The following is a 23,383-nucleotide window of genomic DNA, read 5'->3' as shown; positions in this document are numbered from 1 at the left end:
GATTTTCTGAGATTTGCCCCATAGGAGGCAGGCCTTATTATCCTCAAATGCACAGAAACAGGTCAACCATAGGGAAAGAGACCAACCAGGAAACATTCATGGTGGGTAGTGTGGGTAACAAAGAACACCAAGCCCCTCAGTCTTGGTGACTGGACCTTGCAAACAATAATTATTCTAGCATTAGCCATGATTGTTGAGCCAATTACACCAAGAGATTTCCTTCTCACAGATCTCTCTTCCAAGGTACACTGCTGTGTGCTGTTCCTTCCAAGATTTAATAAGAAATATGATGAGAAATGGTCTCCTTGGTTAATGTTCTCTAAGACTGCCAACACTGGAAGGCCAAGTTCTCTACATTACTAATTGTATAGCACACATAGTATTAAATTGAAAGAATCTGAGCCTAATGAGCAGGGTCAGAGAGGCCTCCATGCTGTGGGAGGCAAGGCCTAAGCTGCCCTCACTCCCTCCTTAACTTGTACTCCTTAGTATGCCATTGGAGGAATGTAGATGCGGGGTCATTTGGGGTCTCCCCCTCCACTGTTCATTTGCACGTTAAAAGTCCCTGTTGTAGAAAAGGAGTAAGGGTTTACTGCTTAGATGTTGCTGGAACATTTGCATCCATCCATCTATCCATACGTGTGTGAACCATAATGTTTATTAGAAAAATAAGGATGGTCAATCAAAATGTCACCAATTTGCCTTTTCCACAATTCAGCACACATTTATTAAGCACCTCATGTGTACTAGCACTGACAAAACTGGCATTACATGTACAAATACAGCAAAAAATCTAGTCCCTAGCAACAGGCCTGTAAGAGATAAATCTTTGTCAAAGAATAGGGTTGGAGATGAAATGCTAAGCTTGGAGAACAGTATGTAGGCTCATGTACCCAGAACACATAAGGTATGGAGGGGAGTCATGCGAAATACATCTTGAAAAGCAGTCTGGAAAAGACTGAAATCTCCTAAAAGCTGCACAGAGGGATTGCAAGTGATCATAGAGGCAACAGGGATTCATTGAAGCTTTTGGGGCAAGGAGGTGATATTTTCTTCCTTGTGATTTAGGATGAGCTCACTCACAGCTGTATGGGGGACTCACTGAACTGGGAAGGTCCTGGAAGCAGGGGACCAGATAACTGGAGCAGTCTAGACTAGAGCTTCTTAAATTGTGGGACCCCATATGGAGTCATGAAAAATTTGGCAAGAGTAAAAGGTTTCTGAACATACAATGACCAAAAATGAATTTAAAATCAAACACATAGCCAATCCAAGGTGTTTCTGACAGCACTAACCCATGTTGCAGTGGACAACTTCACTACAGCCTTGGTTCTGAACACATAGCATGAGCACTTTGTACTGCACATGCCATCAGGCCTCACAATGCCAGCGAAGGCTGCTGAATGATGAGAGGGGATCACGAGTGGAAAAGGTTTAAGAAGCCCTGGGGTAGGCAAGAGTTTCTGCGAGCTCAAACTCATTGTGGTGTGAGTCGAAGAAAGGGACCAGGCATGACAGTGGTAGTGAATGCAGAATTGTCAAAATTTGTCAAATGATTGTTGGACCAAAGGTTCTTGAGGATCAAGTAAGTGAGAAGGGCTAAGTACATGGTTCCATCATAAATTAACCTCATATTTGGTACTAATTGGGTCCCATTCTATGGCTCCAGTGCCAGTTATTCTAACATTTAGCAATTCCTTTAGTGATTCTACTGCATAGACATGTTGCCTCTGGGCATCACGGTATAGAACCACATGCCAGGACCGACATGACTTAGAGACATACATCAGTTCTGCCTACAGACATACTTGCAAACACACACACACACAGGGACAGACACACAGAAACACACACAACTTGTAATATATAGGTAATGCATGTACAAATACATTCATACATACTCATGTATAAATACCCCTCATAGAGTTCGGGGTTGAGAAGAATATCATTAGTTTGTTTCCTTCACAATCTACCCTACATTCCCAAGCTGTGTGAAACATCTGATCCTTAACACCTCTCCCATTGCTTCTTTTCCCTTTCTTTGTGAGATTGTAAGCTGGTCATAATTGATCTGTGATGGAGTCATGTGTGGAGTTCTGTTTTTAAAGACTGTCCCTATTTGTCCAATAGATGGATGACTATTGTAGATAATACACTGCTGAGCACTACAGAAAGAACAGGCTTTGTACTCTTGCATCTCTTGCTCCAATTTCCAAGGATACTCACTTGCTCAATCCCCATACACTCTTTTTCTCATCACCTATCCCTTCATTTTCTTTCTGCCTATGTAAAATTAGGCTTTGTTTGAGGGAGAATAGTGTGGTATTTATAAGTATGAAGTAGGGAAAATGAGCATTTGGTTATGTTTAATTCACCCCAACAGGCATTTATTAAATGTTCATTCAGTGATGGGCTGTATGGCGCATGCTTCAAACAAAAGACAAAAGTAAGGCACATCCTGGCTTCAGAAAGGTTGTCTTCTGCTCTCTCTTCCAGTGAGGACAAATAGCCTGGATATAGAGAAGTAAACACTCAGTACTTGGAGGGAGTGGTAGGGAAGTTATAACTATTGGGGAATCAGGAAAGGGAATCGGGAAACTTTGACGAAGTTGCTATGAGTTGAACATTATAACAGCTATCCATTCCAAGAAGTGGAGGGAGAGGAGAGAGGGCATTCTATGCTTTGGGGATTGTATGTGCAAGGGTGCAGAGATGGGAAGGACAGATGTTGTATCAAGGCAACTAAAAGAGGCCATTTGGGGTAGAAAATAAACTGTGTGAAGGAAATTAATGTGTTATCAGTCTCCAAAATCCAGCTGAGACTGGTCAAGAGCTTTCACTGTCAAACAGGAGTAGGTATTTTATCACAAAGACAGTAGGAGTCACTGAAGCCTTTGCAAGGGGTTTGTGTGTGTGTGTGTGTGTGTGTGTGTGTGTGTGTGTGTGTGTGTGTGTGTATGTGTGTGAGAGTATATGTATGTGCGTGTGTATGTGTGACACCAATGACAACTGGCACCCTTATTTCTTCGCATGCCCTCTCACGGTAATAAAGGCATCAAAGGAAGCGAAAATCATTAAGTGATCTGATCGGTAGAAATTCTGGGACTGCGGCTGGAGGTGGGCAGGCAGAGAGCTGGCAAGGGGAAAAATGCTAAAACATCTTTAAAAAACCTAAGAAAAACATTTTTTTATGTCAGCATAAGTGATTCTAAAATGATTTCTCCAGCATGCCAGCTGTTTCTAATATTCATGCTGTCTTCTGTAGTGGAAGTGGAAGGCTTTGTGTATTGTAGAGGAGCTGGAGTGAGTGCAATGTATCTATTTCCATTTCCCTAATATAGCCCAGGCCCTTCTCACACATGGGCTCCTGAAAGCTACACCCAGGTGCAAAGAACATTTCGAGTCAGCATCTATTTGTGAATCAAAGAGTCAACAAGGATTTATTACATGGTTACTATGTGCCAGGCACTAGAGATACAAAGACAGAAAAAGCAAGTTCATTCCCCCAAAGGCTTTATGTTTATTGCAGGGAGAAAACATGAACTCAGAGAAGTAAAACCAAAATACAGGTAGTGTCATGTCTAGTCACTAGCATGTGGAAGCAGGGGAGTGAGAATGAGAACATTTCAGATGTTTGAGGGGAGAGGACTTGAGGTGAACCTTAAGAGAAGGCAGGGACTAGGAAAGGGGGAGGTGAGGAGAGGCAGTCCAGGAAGGAGGACAGAAGTAAGAGATAGAATGGTATGTACAAGATAAACCAAGAAGGGCAATGTGACTGAAAGATCAAGTGTAGACAGATGTTGAAGAGCTTTCAATGCCAACACAGCAATCCTATAGGCAATCATGAGGTGTCAGAACTCTTGAGGATGAGAATATCATGAGTAACCTTGTACTTTAAGAACGTAAGTTAGGTAGTTGTGTGGCAAATGAAATTGAAGGGGATAGAATGGAGCCAGGGAGATGAATAGGACTCTATTGACATAAATTAGGTCAGGCAAAGGGAGACAAGTGCTTAGTCTCTTCTTGCTTTGATGAAAGAAGGGAAAAGGAGATGAATGAGTGTCCCTGGGAGGAGAATATGTATGCCTTTTGGTTGGTCTTGTACACAAGCTGGGGTAAGAGAAAATCAAAACATAAGAGTTGTATTTGACTGCCCTTTGAGACTGAAATGGATTCTAATTTTAAAATGGAGCTGTTCACGGCAAGAGAAGGACAATACTAGGCCTCCTGTCATCCAAAACAACAGATCTTTGCTCCAAACATGCCACTTGCTGCTCCTCTAAAGGTTTGATGGTGATATTTTGCTTTCCTCCCTGAGTTGGGAGATACTTATATCCTCTGTTGGACTGTTTTCTTTTAGACATTCCTATCTGCTGGTAATCTGCTGAACTTTGAATTGTATTTACTAATGTCCAGTGTAATATAAATGTCATACAGGTTATTTCCCACAAGGTAGGAGAAATAGTTTTTGGTGGGGGTAAACATACCATACCCACTTGAGAATTTCAGCTCTTTTGTGAGTCAGACTCAGCCAGATCTAACTAGACGGAGTTCCTTAGTCCAAATAAGAATTTAGAAACCTTTTAATTTTACCTAGCATCAAAATTAAGCTAATCTGATTCTTTCATCTTTTTGGTTGGGGGAAATCCTTTCATTTCAATTACTATCCTGTTCCCATCACCTAGCCTAAATATAGTAAGTACAAGTTCCTGGAGCATCACTTAGCAATACTAGAGAAGGGAAGCTACATTCCTGTAGCTTAATCCAAATTATTTTTCTCCTTACACTAAGCGAGACAGTCCTTCAGGGAATACATTGGATATAACTAGGAAGCTGATCTTTTCCTAACACATTTTTAGATATTTGAATGATGTCATTCAAGTAGCATAAACTAATTTCAAATAATTCTGAAATGGAATTTGAGTTTCAAACTATTCTGAGTAGCTGTCTACTGGGGTAGCTTTATTTTCTGTGTCAAAAGTTGGGCATTTTTTAATGGGAAACATTAGTTTAGTGGCCCCCTCCAAAAAAGGAATTCCTAGAGGTTTAATTGGCACTATTTTATGAACTGAAAGTTGAATTTCACAATTTTCTGTAAATCTTATAATACCATTGACATGAAGTAGGAGAAACATTAACTTAATCCTGTATGAATGACTCTGTGGCAAATATTACCTCTTAAGCACATAAAGACCTAATTACAATTGGAAAGAATTGGCACTTCTGGGCTTCCTAAGGGTTTTATATCGGAGAAACCAGGCTTTCTGCATGATTCTCTTCTACCTGTTTACATACAACAGCAGTTTTGGAGCTAATCTTATAATGTTTCTTTCTCTTGGGTAAAGACTGCATTTCTTCTTATGTATCCACTTAATGAATTTAGGTCAATAACAATTATCTTCATCTTTAGTTTCAATTTATTCTCAACCCTCAATTTCCGTGCACTGATCCAGATAGTGAATCCTGAATGATCTTATGAGATAGTGTTCAAAAATGTTTCATTATGTGAACGAATCTGGTGAGATACCTCTTCCAATTTGGTCAGACTTTTCCTCTGATGACAGTTGTACTGTCTAAGTATTGTTGTCCAAGTCTTCCACTTTGGAAGGACCAAGTAGAGCTTACTGGTTATTGGCATGTTCTCTGACACATTGATTATCTTTATCTTAGAATGAAGCAATAGAGAAGGACTTTGGCATTGAAACTATCACTGCTGCTACCACCACCACCACCACCACCATCACCACCACCCCACTACCACCACCATCATCATTGCCATATTTTACTTTTCCTCTAATGGTGTCAAATTCAAATGGAAATATCGCTGTGAGCTGCACATTGACTTGGAAAACCACAAATTAGCATTATCTGCATAGTATTGTATTTTTATATATGTTGTTAAACATTTACGGATCACATTTTAATCTGCTTTAGGTTGCTCTCAAGAGTTTTATAGTACGTTGCACTGTGAGTCTTCTACATCACTATTATTATCTTGACCTGATTGGTGAATGGGTCCAGTAGATGATGACTAAATCTAGTTAATCCCAGCCGTAGAACTACACACATACACACACACACACACACACACACACACGTAAATACATACATACATACATATATGTACACACAAAGGATTATATCTATATATGCATATATACATATAATTACTATAAATATATATTTGGAAATTTGCTTGTCTGTCATTTTATGACTTTTGCTGCTCTAGAATTTGTTTAGAGTTGTTTTTTACAGGTATTTTGAGGGGTTTGGTGGACAGCTCAAGCAGGTCCCTGCTTCTACTTCGCCATCTTGGCTCCACCTATTATGTAAGCTTCTTAACTTCATGAACTGTCACACTTTCTCTTTTTTTTTTCTCCAGCATTTAGCACAGTGTCTGACGTATAAGAAGAGCTTAGTAAAACCCACTTTCTTTCTTTCTTTACTTCTTTCCTTCTTCCTTCCTTTTCATTCATAAGCAGGGAAAATAGAAAAGGAAAAATAGGGAAGAACAAAAATAAAAAAAAATTATTTTGTTTCAAGTGACAGATCAGTGCGAACTTTTCCCACCCACCTCAGCCTAAGGAACTGGTAGGGAAATAGTGGATAAGATCATTTGTGGCAAAACATGTACAAAAAGTATCTGTCTTTGATAAAAAAGAGTGTGACTGCTACTGTACTCAATCCTAAGAATTTATTTTTCAAAAACCAATAAAAGAAAATGATGACAATGTAAAACAGGAAAGAAGAATGGAAAATGGCAATTCTTCAGACTCCAATCTTCCTGACTAGTTGAGCCATTACTAAGCAAATAAAATGGCCCAAACTCTTCTCCCCCTGCCTCCAATGAAAATGCCCACGTTCCCTGGGAGAGACTCTCTCTCGGGCTCACCAAACAGGCTCATTTGTCATTCTTATAGGTCAGAATAAACCAATAAAAGCAAACAAAACAGACAGCACTGAACAAGAAATGGAAACTTGCCAAGGGCAACAAATAGATTTTTAATTTTTTGCACGTAACTGCTCTGGTTCTCCTATGTCTGTCTGTGATGGATGAGGTGAGTAGTGGATCCTCGGTAAATTCTAAGCCCTAAATAAATTACAGTCCTGTAACAATGCATAAGCTACACTATTCTTCTCTGAAGACTGAGTTCCTTTGGCTTTACTTTTGTGGGTCTTTCTGCCCAGTGTGTGAGGGGAGAAGGGGTGGTCTTTGGAGACCAGAGGAGCTATTTATATACTATTGCCTTCCTGAGGGTAATGGCTTTCCTTTTTAGAGAACATGATTTGCAAAATACCCTCCTCAGGACAATTCTGTGAGGTAGGAAGCAAAAGTTTTGTCTTCCTTATTTTATAGATAAAGAAACCAAGGCCCATTGAAGCCAAATGACTAGAGGCCATAGATAAATCTTGGAAGTGCCAACACAGCCATATGGTCCTGATTTTCTGAATCTGAGGTCAGTCTGAATTCTTCTTCTTTCCACTGCTGTATATTCCTTTCTCTTCCCACAATGAAGGGGTGGAATATGAAGCCCAAGGGGAAGGTGCTTGGAAGTCCCAAGTCACAGCAGTTAGTTTGGGTTCTACCTCAATATACCTGCTTTCAAGTAAAGAAAATTTTAGATCACTATTTATTGAGCATATTGTGATAAACTTCTCAAAAAAATCTTTTCCTTTCCAAATTTTTTTTCTTGAAAATTGATGTAGAAAATGACCTCTGACTTTCCATATGTCTCTACACTTTGTGATTCATGATTTCTTGACATTTTTTAAAATTTTAAAATTGCAAAATATATTTTTTCAATCTCATGGAAAACAAGTAGCTCTTGTTTTATCTTCCTGGTAATCATCATAATCAGACTTGCTTAACCCTTTGAGATTTCCTAAGCAATAAGAATCAGGTGCTTCTCACTTCAAAGGGGCTGTAGTTCATGTTATCATCCTTTCTGTAAAGTGACCAAAGCACTAGAACAATGAAGTCAAGGGTCATGCCATCTCCTCATCCCACGCATGCTCCAATCATCGAGCATGACACACTTTCCAAGGAGAGAAAACCAAGCCTGGAAAGGACCTTGGAGTAGACCTAGTCTAAACCCTTGATTTTACAGAAGGAAACACTCTTTAGACATAAGAGACATAAGAGACTGATGATGAGTACTAGCACTTCCTACCTCACAAGACTGTTATAAGGAGAATGTTTTAGAAACCTAAAAGCACCCTGGGAAAATGTTATGATAACAGTTTGTGTTATTCTGACTAACACACTTCTAATAATAATTAAGTGATACTGGAAGATGAGTTCCTCCTGGCTTCACTTTCTCCAACTTTTACTGCCAAGCTTCCTAATTCCAGCTCCATTTACTATGAAATAATTGGGAAGCTGCCTTCTTGGGAAAATCAGGCCATGGCAAGAACCTGATGAGGAGTTTCCATACTTGCCAGAGATACAAATACAGGAGAAGAAAGTTCTGGAAAATATAGTTGGAGAAATAATTTCTCATCCCTGACAACTTACACTGACTAGGTGTGCTCCCTCCCTCAAATCTCTCACCTCTTATCCTCTTTATCTTTTCGCTCACTACAATAAGGCACATTAAAAAAGACTATGCCTGTGGCTTCCCCAGGTAGCCCAGGCTTCCAGATGGCTCTTCTCCCCATCAAATGAGACATTTATCACTTACGTATACATATAAGCAGTGTTGTTTTTTCTAACCTTCATATGCCTTAGAATAGTGGAAATTTTAAAAATACTTTTTTGTGCTTTTTATTTTCTCTAATCAGTATTACTACCCCCTGTCTTCCATTATGACAAAAGTAAATCATCAGATAAAAAGCAAGCTAGTCTATTGTTCATGTTTCACAAGGCTTACCATGCTCATTTCAGCCATCAACCACCTCTGTGGCAAGGGAGAGGAAATTTGTTGATCAGTACTTTCAAATCAAGAGCTACCGTTTCCCCCTACTTAATAAGAGAAATATTAAAGATCTTTTCTAAATGTGAATATCATGTCTTCTTAACTTGGCAGTTTATTTAACAAAATTCAGAGAAGAGTTTACTTTTAGGGGTGTGAGAGGTCAGTGATTTTCATTTAACAACATGACAGTAAAAATAAGACTGAGCTTAAAGTCAGAGGTTATATCTCTGACATGTATTTGCTGTGACAGAATTACATTAGTCCATTTTGCCTTAGTTTTCCCATCTGTAAAAGAATGATTCTATGTTGTGTTCTAAGAGGCAAGAAAGTATAATGGTAAGAGAGCTGATCTTTGTGTCAAGAAGACTAGGGACCATGTCCCACCTTTGCCTTATACTGACTGGTCCTGGGAAAAATTGCTTAACCTCTCAGGGTCCTGGCAACTCTCTGTGACAAGAAGATATACACATTTGCCTATTTGATTTGCTATGTCCAGTTCCTTATTGGGACAAGTACAGTAAAACCAATCTAATACCTTTTGCTCCTGAGAGTTTGTATTTTGTCTTGTAATTGTTACCTTGGTCAAGTCTCTTCACCTTAAGTTTCAGTCAGTCAATTATCTGTAAAAAGAAAGATGTTATTAGTCTCCTGAATGGGGGCACTGTAAGGACATCATGCCTGATCTTTACTGCGAACCTTGTACAACGTGCTGATCTTCGTGGATGTTGCTCATGGTTGGATCTTGAATCACTCAGAAGCTGGATTCATGGAGCCAAGAAGATAAGAAACTTCTACAGTTGGCTCGGTACCTCGATGGTTTGGAAAGACCTTCAGAAGCTGGGCCATGCTTCTGATGCCCTGTATTTGACCAAAGCAAATTGTGATTTTCCTTGCTAGGAGGTTGAGACAGGTCAGTTCATCTTCTTCACAAGGCACTGGGGAATGAGGCTGCTCACACTTAATACACATCTTTAGACTACATTACTGCCAATCTGTCCCATTCCTCTGGGAGTCTGACTGCTGAGAACAGCCCACTAAATGCAATCTAATGTCAGATATTAATGCTGAATTAAAACTGCAGGTAAAGATGGTGACACTGGCCTATTCCTGTCTGTGTATTTGACAGGAAATTTATTTTGCTAGAGCTGAAAAGTAATTAACCTCCACTGGAAGAAAATTCTATTACCAGCAGCTAGTCTCCCATACCAAATACATTCCACAGACCTTCCAGGCCACCAAAGCCTCAAGCAGGAGGCGCAAGGACCCCTGCATTTCTACTTTGAACTCCCATCACAGCTATCCCTGTGCCTCTCCTTGGCAGCTTGGCTGTCCTCCAATACCACCGTGCTCTGTATAACTGAATCAATAAATTGAGGCATATATGGTAGGAAGATTACACAAAGCAAAGGAGCATTTACCTGGTTTGGTGAGGAGTTCATGCTTCCCCACGAGTTGCAAGGCATTTTATTTCAGCAATATTGAGCTTTCAGTGAAAGAAGATCCACAGTCTACAGACTAAGGTACATTTATACAGACATTCCTAAAGGGGAAAAAAAAGTAGATGCCTGTATTTGTTCCCCTTTTCCTTTGTTGGTCTTCTGTGTAAAAGTAAGTCATTCACTTTTGCTAAGGTTTGAGCTAAGATTCCAACACTTAACAATTAACTTCTCCTCTTTTCCTTGTTGTGACTGAAAGCTGGCCTAATCTTATATCTTGATTGCTCCAAATAGTCCCACAGAGGCAGCACACCCAATAGCATCCAACCATTTATTTATTAATAAGGGTTTGAGTATAGACTGATGATTAAGTTAGTATAAGCAGATGACCAAAGATGATTTCATGGAGAAGGTTAGGTAGGAAAATGTATGTGAACAGGAAGAATGGATTTGGAGGTAAAAAGATCTGAGTTTGAATCCTAACCCATATACTTTCTGTCTGTGTGACCTTCAACAAGTCCCTTAACAACTCTTAGCTTCCTTACCTTTCTGCAAAATGGAGAGATACATAACATTTCTTTTTTTTTATTTAATTTTTAACATTCATTTTCACAAAATTTTGGGTTACAAATTTTCTCCCCTTTTATCCCCTCCCCCCCCAAACCCAAGCATTCTAATTGCCCCTGTGACCAATCTACTCTTTCTTCTATCATCCCTCTCTGCCCTTGTCTCCGTCTTCTCTTTTGTCCTGTAGGGCCAGATAGCTTTCTTGACCCCTTTACCTGTATTTCTTATTTCCTAGTGGTAAGAACATTACAGTTGATCCTAACACTTTGAGTTCCAAATTCTTTACCTCCCTCCCTCTCCACCCCTTCCCTTTGGAAGGCAAGCAATTCAATATAGGCCAAATCTGTGCAATTTTGCAAATGACTTCCATAATAGTTGTGTTGTATAGGACTAACTGTATTTCCCTCCATCCTATCCTGTCCCCCATTACTTCTATTCTCTTTTGATCCTATCCCTCCCCATGAGTGTCTACCTCGAATTTCATTCTCCTCCCCATGCCCTACCTTCTATCATCCCCCCCCACCCTGCTTGTCCCCTTGTCCCCCACTTTCCTGTATTGTGAGATAGGTTTTCCTACCAAAATGAGTGTGCATTTTATTCTTTCCTTTAGTGGAATGTGATAAGAGTAGACTTCATATTTTTCTCTCACCTCCCCTCTTTATCCCTCCACTAATGAGTCTTTTGCTTGCCTCTTTTATGAGAGATAATTTGCCCCATTCAATTTCTCCCTTTCTCCTCCCAATATATTTCTCTCTCACTGCTTGATTTCATTTTTTTTTAAGATATGATCCCATCCTCTTCAATTCACTCTGTGCACTCTGTCTCTATGTATGTGTGCGTGTGTGTATGTGTATGTGTGTACTCCCACCCAGTTCCCAGATACTGAAATGTTTCAAGAGTTACAAATATTGTCTTTCCATGTAGGAATGTAAACAGTTCAACTTTAGTAAGTCCCTTATGACTTCTCTTTGCTGTTCACCTTTTCATGGTTCTCTTCATTCTTGTGTTTGAAGGTCAAATTTTCTTTTCAGCTCTGGTCTTTTCATCAAGAAAATTTGAAAATCCTCTATTTCATTGAAAGACCATTTTTTCCCCTCAAATATTATACTCAGTTTTGCTGGGTAGGTGATTCTTGGTTTAAGTCCTAGTTCCTTTGACTTATGGAATATCCTATTCCATGCCCTTCGATCCCTTAATGTAGAGGCTGCTAGATCTTGTGTTATCCTGATTGTATTTCCACAATACTTGAATTGTTTCTTTCTAGCTGCTTGCAATATTTTCTCCTTGACCTGGGAACTCTGGAATTTGGCCACAATGTTCCTAGGAGTTTCTCTTTTTGGATCTCTTTCATGCGGTGTTCTGTGGATTCCTTGAATATTTATTTTGCCCTCTGGTTCTAGAATATCAGGGCAGTTTTCCTTGATAATTTCATGGAAGATGATGTCTAGGCTCTTCTTTTGATCATGGCTTTCAGGTAGTCCCAAAATTTTTGAATTGTGTCTCCTGAATCTATTTTCCAGGTCAGTTGTTTTTCCAATGAGATATTTCACATTATCTTCCATTTTTCCATTCTTCTCTCTTTGTTCTGTGATATCATACTTTCTCGCAAAGTCCTTAGCCTCCATCTGTGCCATTCTAGTTTTGAAAGAACTATTTTCTTCAATGAGCTTTTGAATCTCCCTTTCCATTTGGCTAATTCTACTTTTGAAAGCATTCTTCTCCTCATTGGCTTTTTGAACCTCTTTTGCCAATTGAGTTAGGCTAGTTTTCAAGGTGTTAATTTCTTCAACATTTTTTTGGTTCTCCTTTAGCAGGGAGCTGATCTGCTTTTCATGCTTTTCTTTCATCTCTCTCATTTCTCTTCCCAGTTTTTCCTCCACCTCTCTAACTTGATTTTCGAAATTCTTTTTGAGCTCTTCCATGGCCTGAGCCCATTGGGTGGGCTGGGACACAGAACCTTTGATTTCTGTGTCTTTGCCTGATGGTAAGCATTGTTCTTCCTCATCAGAAAGGAAGGGAGGAAATGTCTGTTCTCCAAGAAAGTAGCCTTCAATCGTTTTATTTCTTTTCCCTTTTCTGGGCATTCTCCCCAGCCAGTGACTTGAACTCTGAATATTCTCCTCACACCCACCTTGCCTCCTGGTCCTCCCAGCCAGCATTTGGGGACTGAGATTCAAATGCTGCTTCCAGCCTTAGGGCTTTTGGCGGGGGCAGGGCTGCTATTCAGCATGAGAATTAAGTTCAGGTGGTCAGGTCGGGGCAGGGACGCCTCTCAGGCTCAGTTCCCTCAGGAGGTTTATGCACAGACCTTCCACAATGGATCCAGGCTCCTGCCCGCTTGGGGAGCCCCGGTCTGCAGCCACCTCTCAGCTTCTACCTCCTGGGGGGGGGCCCGAATCATGGGGGCACCCTACTCCCCTCTCGACCGGCCAAAGAGACTCTCTCACCGACCCCCGTCACCTGTGGGCGGAGGGACTTGTGCGGCCGCTGGAGATCCCATCCCTGAAGCCTGCTTGGATCTGTACCTCTCGGAGCTGCCGCAGCAGGGCTGGGCTGGGCTGGGCTCCGCGTCTGGAGCGCGACGGACCTTTTGCGAGAGGTTTGCAGCTCCCTCTGTGGGTGGAGGGACCCTCGTGGCCACTGGAGATCCCGTCCGCAAAGCCCGCTCGGATCTTTTCCTCTCGGTGCCGCGGCCGCGGCAGGGCTGCCCTCAGCTCCCAGTCCCGGCGCCCAGTCCACAGCGTGAAGGACCCCCCGCGAGAGGTTTGCAGGTCCCTCCGGAACAGAAATCTCCCTCGCTCCAATATTCCGTGGCCTCTGGGTGCAGAATTCGCCGTGAGTTACTCCCCTGTAGCCGTTCTGTGGGTTGTGGGTCGATACATAACATTTCACTCTGAGGACAAGTGGAAGATTCAGTTCCAATGACAGAGGAAAGTGCTTGGCAAATCCTGAGTTACTAAAGAAATGTGAGCTCTTCCTTTTACATATCAAAATATTTACTGTTGTGGATGTAGTAGAACTCCATTGTAAAGTAGTCATGTGAGACTTGTCCTGGGCAGACAAATCTAGCACCCATGCCTTAAGCTCTCTAACCTCCATTGTTGGCTTTCCCTTTACCTAGGCTTTGGTCCCCTCTGTTCCCTTTAAAAATCAATCTGCTTCCCTGACCAGCAACCTCAGAGGTTGCAATGACTGTTAAAGGCTTCTCAGTACACTAAGGAACACTCCCAGTCTCCTTCTGTGCTTGGATTTCCTGAATCAAGGAAAAGTACTGTCCTGAAGCCCTTTCTTCGAAGACTCTGGAAGTGAGTAATAATGAGGGCATATTTGGAAATAGTCTGAGAAGTTTGAAGAGAAGTGGCCACTGGAGGCTTGGTCTCTTCTGGATGGACACCTGGCTTAAAGTTTTTTGTTTTGTTTTTAATTTGAGCATTATGCCCTCCCTACCCTCTCACTTTGGAAGCCATCAGAACTCTTCAGGGTTGTCATGGCAGCAGATTTAAGCGTATCCTTGACTCTTACCTTTCTTTTTCTACTCATCTACCATATGATCCATCACCAACTCTTGTCTTTTCTCCCTCCACTTCTGTCCCCTGCCATCTCCTTCTCTCAATGCTGCTGCCACCAGACTAGCTGAAGTGCAGGGCTTTCTTCCCTCTAGAGGAGACGCCTGGAGCAGCCCTCTGATAGGTCTGCTCTCTTCCAGGCTCTCCCTTCTACAACCAATTTTCCCACTTAGTTGCCCAAATAAAACCTATTCAGGTCTAGCCATGTCCCTCCTCATTTCAGGGTCATCAGTGCATCTCTCTTCTCTCCAGGACAAAAACAAACAAATGGCAACAACTACACAAGTCTCCAGTGTGTCATTAAAGACTCTCTCCAATATGGTTCCTAGATACAGTTTCATTACACATTCTTCTCCTTCTCATTCTCTGTACTCTAGTCAATAATAGATATAATCTCAACTAGATATGCCATTAGTTGTCTCCATTGCTTTTACGCAGGCTGTACTTCATGCCAAGAAGGCTTTCTCTTCTCATTTCTAACTTGTGCAATCTATGGGCTTCCTTTCATGTTCAATTTGAGTACCCTTTTTCCAGAAAGTCTTTCTGATCCATTCTCTGTGTTCTGACTTCCCACCTCACCCCACCCCATTATTTGTGCTCACTTCCTACTGAAATCACTTCATATTTCCTTGTGTCTTTTAACTTCTCTATTCTGCCTCCATGGTCTCACAAGACTATGTGATCCTTGAATGTATGCATTGTATCTTTTTTTTGGCTTTGTTTCATGGCAGTGTAGAATATCCTTGTGAGGGATCATAGAGGCCATTGAGTCTGAGCCTTCATTTTGCACATGAGAAAACTGAGGCCCAATGATGTTAAGTGCTTTATCCAATGACAGCAAAGGACTAATTGATAGACCTTAGCCCAGGGCCTAGTTGGTGCAAAAGGAATCATACAGAATTTTCCAAGTTCAAATTCAACTTCATAAAGTTTCCCCAATCAAATATGTTTAAGAAAGTAGAAAACATCACATTTTCCCTATGTAATTTGTCCCTGATCTTGATCATTTCAAGACAGTATCTAAACAAGTCTTATTATTCACCCATTATGAAAATATTTAGCTGGAAAAGAAGAGGATCTTTCTTGTCTTGAAATAGTTCCTGATCCTTCTTTACAACATGCCTCAAACTGACATTGGGGACACAGTTGATTTCAGAAGCCAAAGAATCACAGCCTTCACTGAAATTTACAGGGAATTTAAATCTGCAGAATGAAATGTTAGCTTCCTCTCCTTGTTCAGTGCCTGCCTGAGATCTGCGGCCTGAGTGACAAGGCTGCATTAGCAGGGGGAGGGGCTTCCCCCTCTTCAGGAAGAGACAGTTGATGGCAGGGTATAGACACAAAAAGACTTCAACTTAATAATGTACTACAAAGCGAAGAAGAAATCTTCCAAATGACATTTTCAAGTGACAGTGAACTCTAGCATTTGAAATTGCTATTATTAATGAGGACTGTTTAATGTCTTCTTAATAGGAGTTTCTTAATTATAATCCATTTGGGAAAGATTGTTGGTCCCCCTTTTAAAAAAAGCAGCTTTGGTGAGATATAATGGAAGCTTCCCATTCGCCCCGAGCAAGGCCAATTGCTGGGTTGCTTCATTCTCTTTTACAAACCATTTGAGTTCAGAAATTAGGAAATGTGAGAATCAAAGAAGGAGTAACTGGTTATAACTGAAACCTCTCCTGGACTCAGAATTCCTGCTGCCCAAAGCATCACTTTACTTGACTTTCCAGTCAACATCTGTCCTCAATAGCCCCCCAGATAAATGGGATGTCAGACCTGGACCCCGGTGAGTCATTTCCCAAAAAGAGAAACAAGGACTGTGGCCTAAAACGGAGGCCATGTGCTTCTTAGCTTAAGAGAACAACTCACTGATACAGGTATAGCTGCTGACACCTATTGAGACAACTTACATCTTCATCCAGAATATGCTTAGGCCTTAAAAAGCCCAGAAGAGCCTTGCCACTTGATCACATACACTGGGTCACTCTCCCCTGCCATATAATCTCAGTGGCTCAGAGGAGAGAAAAGGCCAAAGACCAATGGTTTGAAGCTCCCCCCTCTCCCAGCTTCTCCTACTGCCCAGAAATATGGAGCAAACATTTCAGCCATGCTTTGAAGGAAGGAAGAGACCCTGTGAGCCTATGATGATGAAGGAGAGCCTTCTAGGTACATGGAACACAACCCTGAGCCTGACTAGGATCCTTAAGGGAGGAGAGTTTGAGAGTTTGCAGGGGCTACTTCTAAGTCTCCACCTGGGCTCATGGGAAGGGGGAAAACAGAAGAACCACTCCCTCTTGCTGCTCAGGGCTATAAGTGGTCAGTGGATACAGCACCAGTGCATGAGTCAGGAGGACTTGAGTTCAAATCTCACCTCACACACTTGACATGACACTCACTAGCTGAGTGACTTTGCGCAAGTCACTTAACCCTAATTGCCTCATCCTCGGTCATCTCCAGTCATCTTGATGAATATCTGGTCACTGGATTCAGATGGCTCTGGAGGAGAAGTGAGGCTGGTGACCTGCACAGCCCTCCCTCACTCAAAATAAAGTCAAATGAAAGTCATGTCATCATTTCTCTGATGGCATGTTCTTCTTTGGCAACTAAGGAGAAACACACGCACATGACCCACATGGGCAGATGCAGACATTAGTCACATTCTTGCACTGATTTTGCAAACTGGGTACTTTTTGAACTCCTCTTCAAACCTTATTTGAATGTGCCCATCACTTCCCTCCACATCTGCTTTCCTCTCTTCCTTCAACTTTCTCTGTATTCCCCTTCTCTCTTCCCAACCTTTAAGAGCAGACTGGACTTGGGATTTCATCCATATGGAAAATGCTGTCTATTTAGTGAGAGCAACACTTAGCAGGAACTTCATCATTTTAGAGAGTTGCCTGATGTACTCAGGGAATTAGTGTGCTCCCGGAATGGCATAGCCTGTGCAAAAGGGATTGATTTTTCATCCTACATTAGCAAAAACCAAACTCTTCAGTACTCTAGTCCTTTTATCATTCCAAATGAATATTTGTTAAAACATTTCCACTGTTGATATGATTGATACAATACAATCTGCAAACTAATTTATATTTTATGTCATTATTTTTGTATTTGCTAATTCTCTGGAATTTTTATGTACAGTGTCATCTACAAATATGAATAGTGGTATACCATCTTCACTTATGTCTCTACTTTGGATTTTATCTTGTGTTACTCTTATAGGTTGACAGTTACACTAGTCTCGTCTGTTCTGATAACCAGACTCTTCATCTTTTGGCTATAAGTATCTTCTCTAGCTGTCCCCCATAACTGAAATGCTTTCCCTCCTCTGTTCTACTAACTCTTCTGGATTCCTTTACATTCCAACTAAAGTGTCCCCTTCCCTAACTCCTCTTAGATACACTGCCTGCTTTCTGTTATTTCCTATTTATCCTATCAGTAGCTCGATGTATACATATTTGATTGTATGTTGTTTCCCTCTTAAGACTGTAAGCTCTTTGAGGACAGGGATTGTCTTTTGCCTCTTTTTTGTGTTCCTAGGTCCTAGTCCAGTGCCTGGCATATGATAGCCTCTTAAATGTTGATTAGTTAATTGGATTATTTAGATAATATTTCTGGAACTATATTATAGAATCACGAAGAAAAAACATGCCTTTCCTTTACCCTTATTTATATTTGCAGATTGGCTAGTGTTCGTTTTGTTTTTTCCTTGCAATTAATGAAAACTTTTGCTGTTTAATACGTGTTTTAGATCATGTTATGTAGAAGGGCCCCTCTAAGACTATACTTAAAACAATTTCTACATCAGTGAGTGCTGAAATTTGTCAAAGGTTGAAACTTCATCTATTTTTGTTAACTTCATTGTTTATATGATTAAGTATGCTTACTCTTTTTCTAAATGTTGAATCATCCCTACAGCCCTGGCATGAATCCAATTAAAAAACAGTGAATTATTTTCTCAAGATGTGCCGTTTGAGAAATATTTGGGAAAGTCTTACATCAATATTCTTTAGTGGAATTTGTCTATAGCTCTCTTTCTCAGTTTTGCCTCTAGCTGGCGAGCATTTAAGAACTGCATTTCTCTTATAGAAGTAGTTTGGTAGAGGGACACCTGGTTCTAGTTTTGAAAATAAGCTGAGTAGCATAGGTATCCATTACTTGTTAAATGTTTGATCAAATTCATTTGCAAATCCTTTGGGCCATAGTTTTTCATTTTTTGGTTTAGCTTTTTTGTTTCTGTTTTTTCTTTTTTGTTTCTGTTTTTCTTTCCTATTTTTTGGTATTTCATTTATGACTGGCTTGATTTCTTTTTCCGAATTTGGATTATTAAGGACACAATTACTTGGTGTGTGTGTGTGAATATATATATATATATATATATATATATATATATATATATATATATATATATATATATATATATGATACTCATGAACGTCCTCTGTATTCTCAGTTCTGCAAACAAATACTTGTAGAAATTTTTTATTTATATTTGTTAAAATATCCCCTCTTTTATACATTAATATCTTTTCTACATTAATCTTGTTCATGTTTTTCTGTTGTGGTCATTTGATTTTCCTGTCTTCATCAGCTCAACAAGACAATTCTATAATTTTAAATGATTTTTCAGAAAAAAGTTATTTTGTCAATCAATTCTACATCTTTTTAGTTTCAGTTCCTCTAATTAACTTAAAATTTTAAATATTTCTTTTGTACTTATTAGGCTACTAGAGTTTTCCCCCATTTTTTTGAGTATTATTGTGGTTTATTGATTCTCTCCATCTAGTTAAAAGATGCTTTTAGGGATATCAATTGCTTTACGAAAAGAGTTTTAATTTCATTCCCAACAATACTAATGTTATTTTTTCTTATGCTTATCTTTAGCATAATTTCTTGCTCTTTGTATGATTTGTTTTTTGACTCATGATATCAATACGATATCTTCTTTTAAGTCAGTCAGCATATTTTTCCTGTTAACTTGAGTCATTATTTTGTTCTGTTATCTAACAGGGCATTTTTATTAGGTCTAACTTTCAAATATGTGTTCATGATATCTTGATGATATAACATGTGGTAGGTTTTGATTAAGAGTTGTAGGAAACTGAGAAGTATGCATAACTTTTTTTTCTTTTTTCTTTTCTTTTTTTAAATTAATTAATTGATAGATTTAACTTTTCAACATTCATTTCCACAAAATTTTGGGTTTCAAATTTTTTCCCCATTTCTCCCCTCCCCCTACCCCAAAACGCCGAGCATTCTAATTGCTCCTATCACCAATCTGCCCTCTCTTCTAACATCCCTCCGTTTCCTTATTCCCCACTTCTCTTTTGTCCTGTAGGGCAAGATAACTTTCTATACCGCATTACCGGTATTTCTATTTCCTAGTTGCAAGAACAGTACTCAACAGTTGTTCCTAAAACTTTGAGTTCCAACTTCTCCCCATCCCTCCCTCCCTACCCATTCCCTTTGGGAAGGCAGACAATTCAATATAGGTCATATCTGTGTAGTTTTGCAAATGACTTCCATAATAGTAGTGTTGGGTAAGGCTAACTAAAATTCCCTCCATCCTATGCTGCCCCCCATTGCTTTTCTTCTCTCTTTTGATCCTGTCCCTCCCCAAGAGTGTTGACTTCAAATTTCTCCCTCCTCCCACTGGCCTCCCTTTCATCATCCCCCCCACCCTGCTTATCCCCTTCTCCCCCACTTTCCTGTATTGTAAGATAGGTTTTCATACCAAAATGAGTGTGTATTTTATTCCTTCCTTCAGTCGAATGTGATGAGAGTAAACTTCATGTTTTTTCTCTCACCTCCCTTCTTTTTCCCTCCACTGAAAAGTCTTTTACTTGCCTCTTTTATGAGAGATAATTTGTCCCATTCCATTTCTCTCTTTCTCCTCCCAATATATTCCTCTCTTGCCACTTAATTTCATTTTTTAGAAGTGATCTCATCATGTTCAACTCACCCTGTGCTCTGTGTGTGTGTGTGTGTGTGCATGTGTGTGTGTATGTAATTCCACCAACTGCCCAGCTACTGAAAAAAATTTCAAGAATTACAAATATTGTCTTTCCATGTAGGAATGTAAACAGTTCAACTTTAGTAAGTCCCTTGTGATTTCTCTTTCCTGTTTGCCTTTTCATGCTTCTCTTGATTCTTGTGTTTGAAAGTCAAATTTTCTTTTCAGCTCTGGTCTTTTCACCAAGAATGCTTGAAAGTCCTCTGTTTCATTGAAATACCATTTTCCCTCCTGAAATATTATGCTCAGTTTTGCTGGGTAGGTGATTCTTGGTTTTAGTCCTAGTTCTTTTGACTTCTGGAATATCATATTCCATGGCCTTTGATCCCTTAATGTAGAAGCTGCTAGATCTTGTGTTATCCTGATTGTATTTCCACAATACTTGAATTGCTTCTTTCTAGCTGCTTGCAATATTATCTCCTTGTCTTGGGAACTCTGGAATTTGGCCACAATGTTCCTAGGAGTTTCTCTTTTTGGATGTCTTTCAAGTGGTGATTGGTGGATTCTTTCAATATTTATTTTTCCCCCTGGTTCTAAAATATCAGGACAGTTTTCCTTGATAATTTCATGAAAAGTGATATCTAGGCTTTTTTTTTTTGATCATAGCTTTCAGGTAGCCCCAGAATTTTTAAATTATCTCTCCTGGATCTATTCTCCAGGTCAGTTGTTTTTTCAGGAAGATATTTCACAGTATCTTCCATTTTTTCATTCTTTTGGTTTTGTTTTGTGATTTCTTGGTTTCTCATAAAGTCATCAGCCTCCATCTGTTCCATTCTAATTTTTAAGGAACTATTTTCTTCAGTGACCTTTTGGACCTCCTTTTCCATTTGGCTAATTCTGCTTTTGAAAGCATTCTTCTCCTCATTGGCTTTTTGAACCTCCTTTGGCAATTGAGTTAGCCTATTTTTCAAGGTGTTATTTTTTTCAGCATTTTTTGGGGTCTCCTTTAGCAAGATGTTGACCTACTTTTCATGCTCTTCTTGCATCTCTCTCATTTCTCTTCCCAGTTTTTCCTCCACCTCTCTAACGTGATTTTCAAAATCCTTTTTTAAGCTCTTCCATGACCTGAGCCATGGTATATTTATTTTGGATGTTTGGGATACAGAAGCCTTGACTTTTATGTCTTTCTCTGATGGTAAGCATTGTTCTTCCTCATCTGAAAGGATGGGCGAAGATATCTGTTCACCAAGAAAGTAACCTTCCATGGTCTTATTTTTTTTCCGTTTTTCGGTCATTTTCCCAACCCTTTACTTGACTTTTAGTCCTTTGTCAAGAGTAGGGTATACTCTGGGGACCTGTAAGATACCAGTTCCTCCAAGGTGGCACAAGCAAGTGTATACTGGTCTGGGGGCAGAAAGGATTTTGTGCCGAGAATCTTAGCAGAGTTTCCTTTCCACAGGCACCTGACCTCTGGTTCAGCCAAGCTAGTGGGGGGGGGGGGGGGAGTGGGATTCAGTCAAGGTGTGGGGGCAGAACTGCCATTCAGTGGGTGACAAAAACCAGCTCCCTCAGTGCCCCCAGGGATTTTTACTATCCAACAATGGTCTCAGGCTGCTTTAGGGGCTGCTGTGAGAACTCCTGCAGCCTGTTTAATGTGGCCTCTGTGGGCAGCTCCCTGATGCTGGAGCTATGGGAAGGCCCTTCTTCCTTCCTGGCCACCTGAAAAAACCCCGTCACTGACCTTTGGCAAATGTGGGTTGAGGGATCTGAGAACCTGCTGCTGCTGGGACTGGGGATTCTGGGACTGGGGATTCCGTGACTGGGGATTTTGCCCCCAAGGGCTGTTCATGAGCAATGCGCCACTTGGCCCAGGCTGGGCTGGGCTCCTTGCTGTGCTCCACATCAGGTGCAATTGACATTTCCCATGGGCCTTTCAGGTCACCCTAGGCTGGAAATCTCCTCTACTCTATTGTTCTCCACTTCTGCTGCTCCAGAATTTGTTGACAGTCCCTCTCTACAGGTATTTTACAGGCTATGTGCGGAGAGCCTGCATTTTTTTGTCTTTCTACTCTGCCATCTTGGCTCCGCCCCCTCCACAACTTTTAACATCACTATTTAGACGTTGTCATTGATGAGATTTTTAAAAATCCAAATATGTCAGACTGTATTTTGCTTAGGTTTAGTTTGTATTTATTAATTTTAATAAACAGTTAATCTTCTTACGTTCTTCTTATATAGCTAGTTCTTTTTATATTACAATCTTATATTACTAACATATTGCCAATCTTCTCATGTTACTATCATTCTCTTTTTGTACTTTTCTTGGACTTTATTATATTTTTAAAATTCAGCTTCTATACTGTATGGTACATGTACATTTAACATTGTTATTCTTTCTTTATCAGTGGTGATTTTCAGCATAATGCCATGTACTCAATTGCCTTTATTGTTTTTGTTAAATTTATTACCACCTTATCTGAGAACATGATTACAGCTCCAGCTTTTTTAGGCATATCTGAAATAATAAATCTCATTCCCTTTTGCCTTTATTCTGGGTACGTCTGTATGTTGTTAATAAGTTCTTATTAATTTGTTGTTTTTTACATTACTATACTTTTCCCCAGTGTGTCTCTCCCTAAATCTCCCAGAAAACCATCCCATATAACAAATAGTATTTTATAAAGACATATAAAAGAAAGCTATGATTGATCAATATATTGAAAGAAGTCTGAAAATCCATGGAATGTGTAACACTTGTGGACTTCACAACCCTGCAAAGTGTATCTTCTCATTTTTTTCCCTTCAAGTCACATTTATTCATCTTAATTTTGCAAAATCCACGTGTGTATGTGTGTGTGTGTGTGTGTGTGTGTGTGTGTGTGTGTATGTGATTTTCATCTGCATGACTAGTTACTGGGCATATTGTTTTTTTGGCTCTGTTGA

Source organism: Notamacropus eugenii, chromosome 3 (assembly GCF_028372415.1).
Source record: "Notamacropus eugenii isolate mMacEug1 chromosome 3, mMacEug1.pri_v2, whole genome shotgun sequence".
Lineage (NCBI taxonomy): Eukaryota > Metazoa > Chordata > Mammalia > Diprotodontia > Macropodidae > Notamacropus > Notamacropus eugenii.
This window is presented reverse-complemented; position numbering follows the sequence as displayed.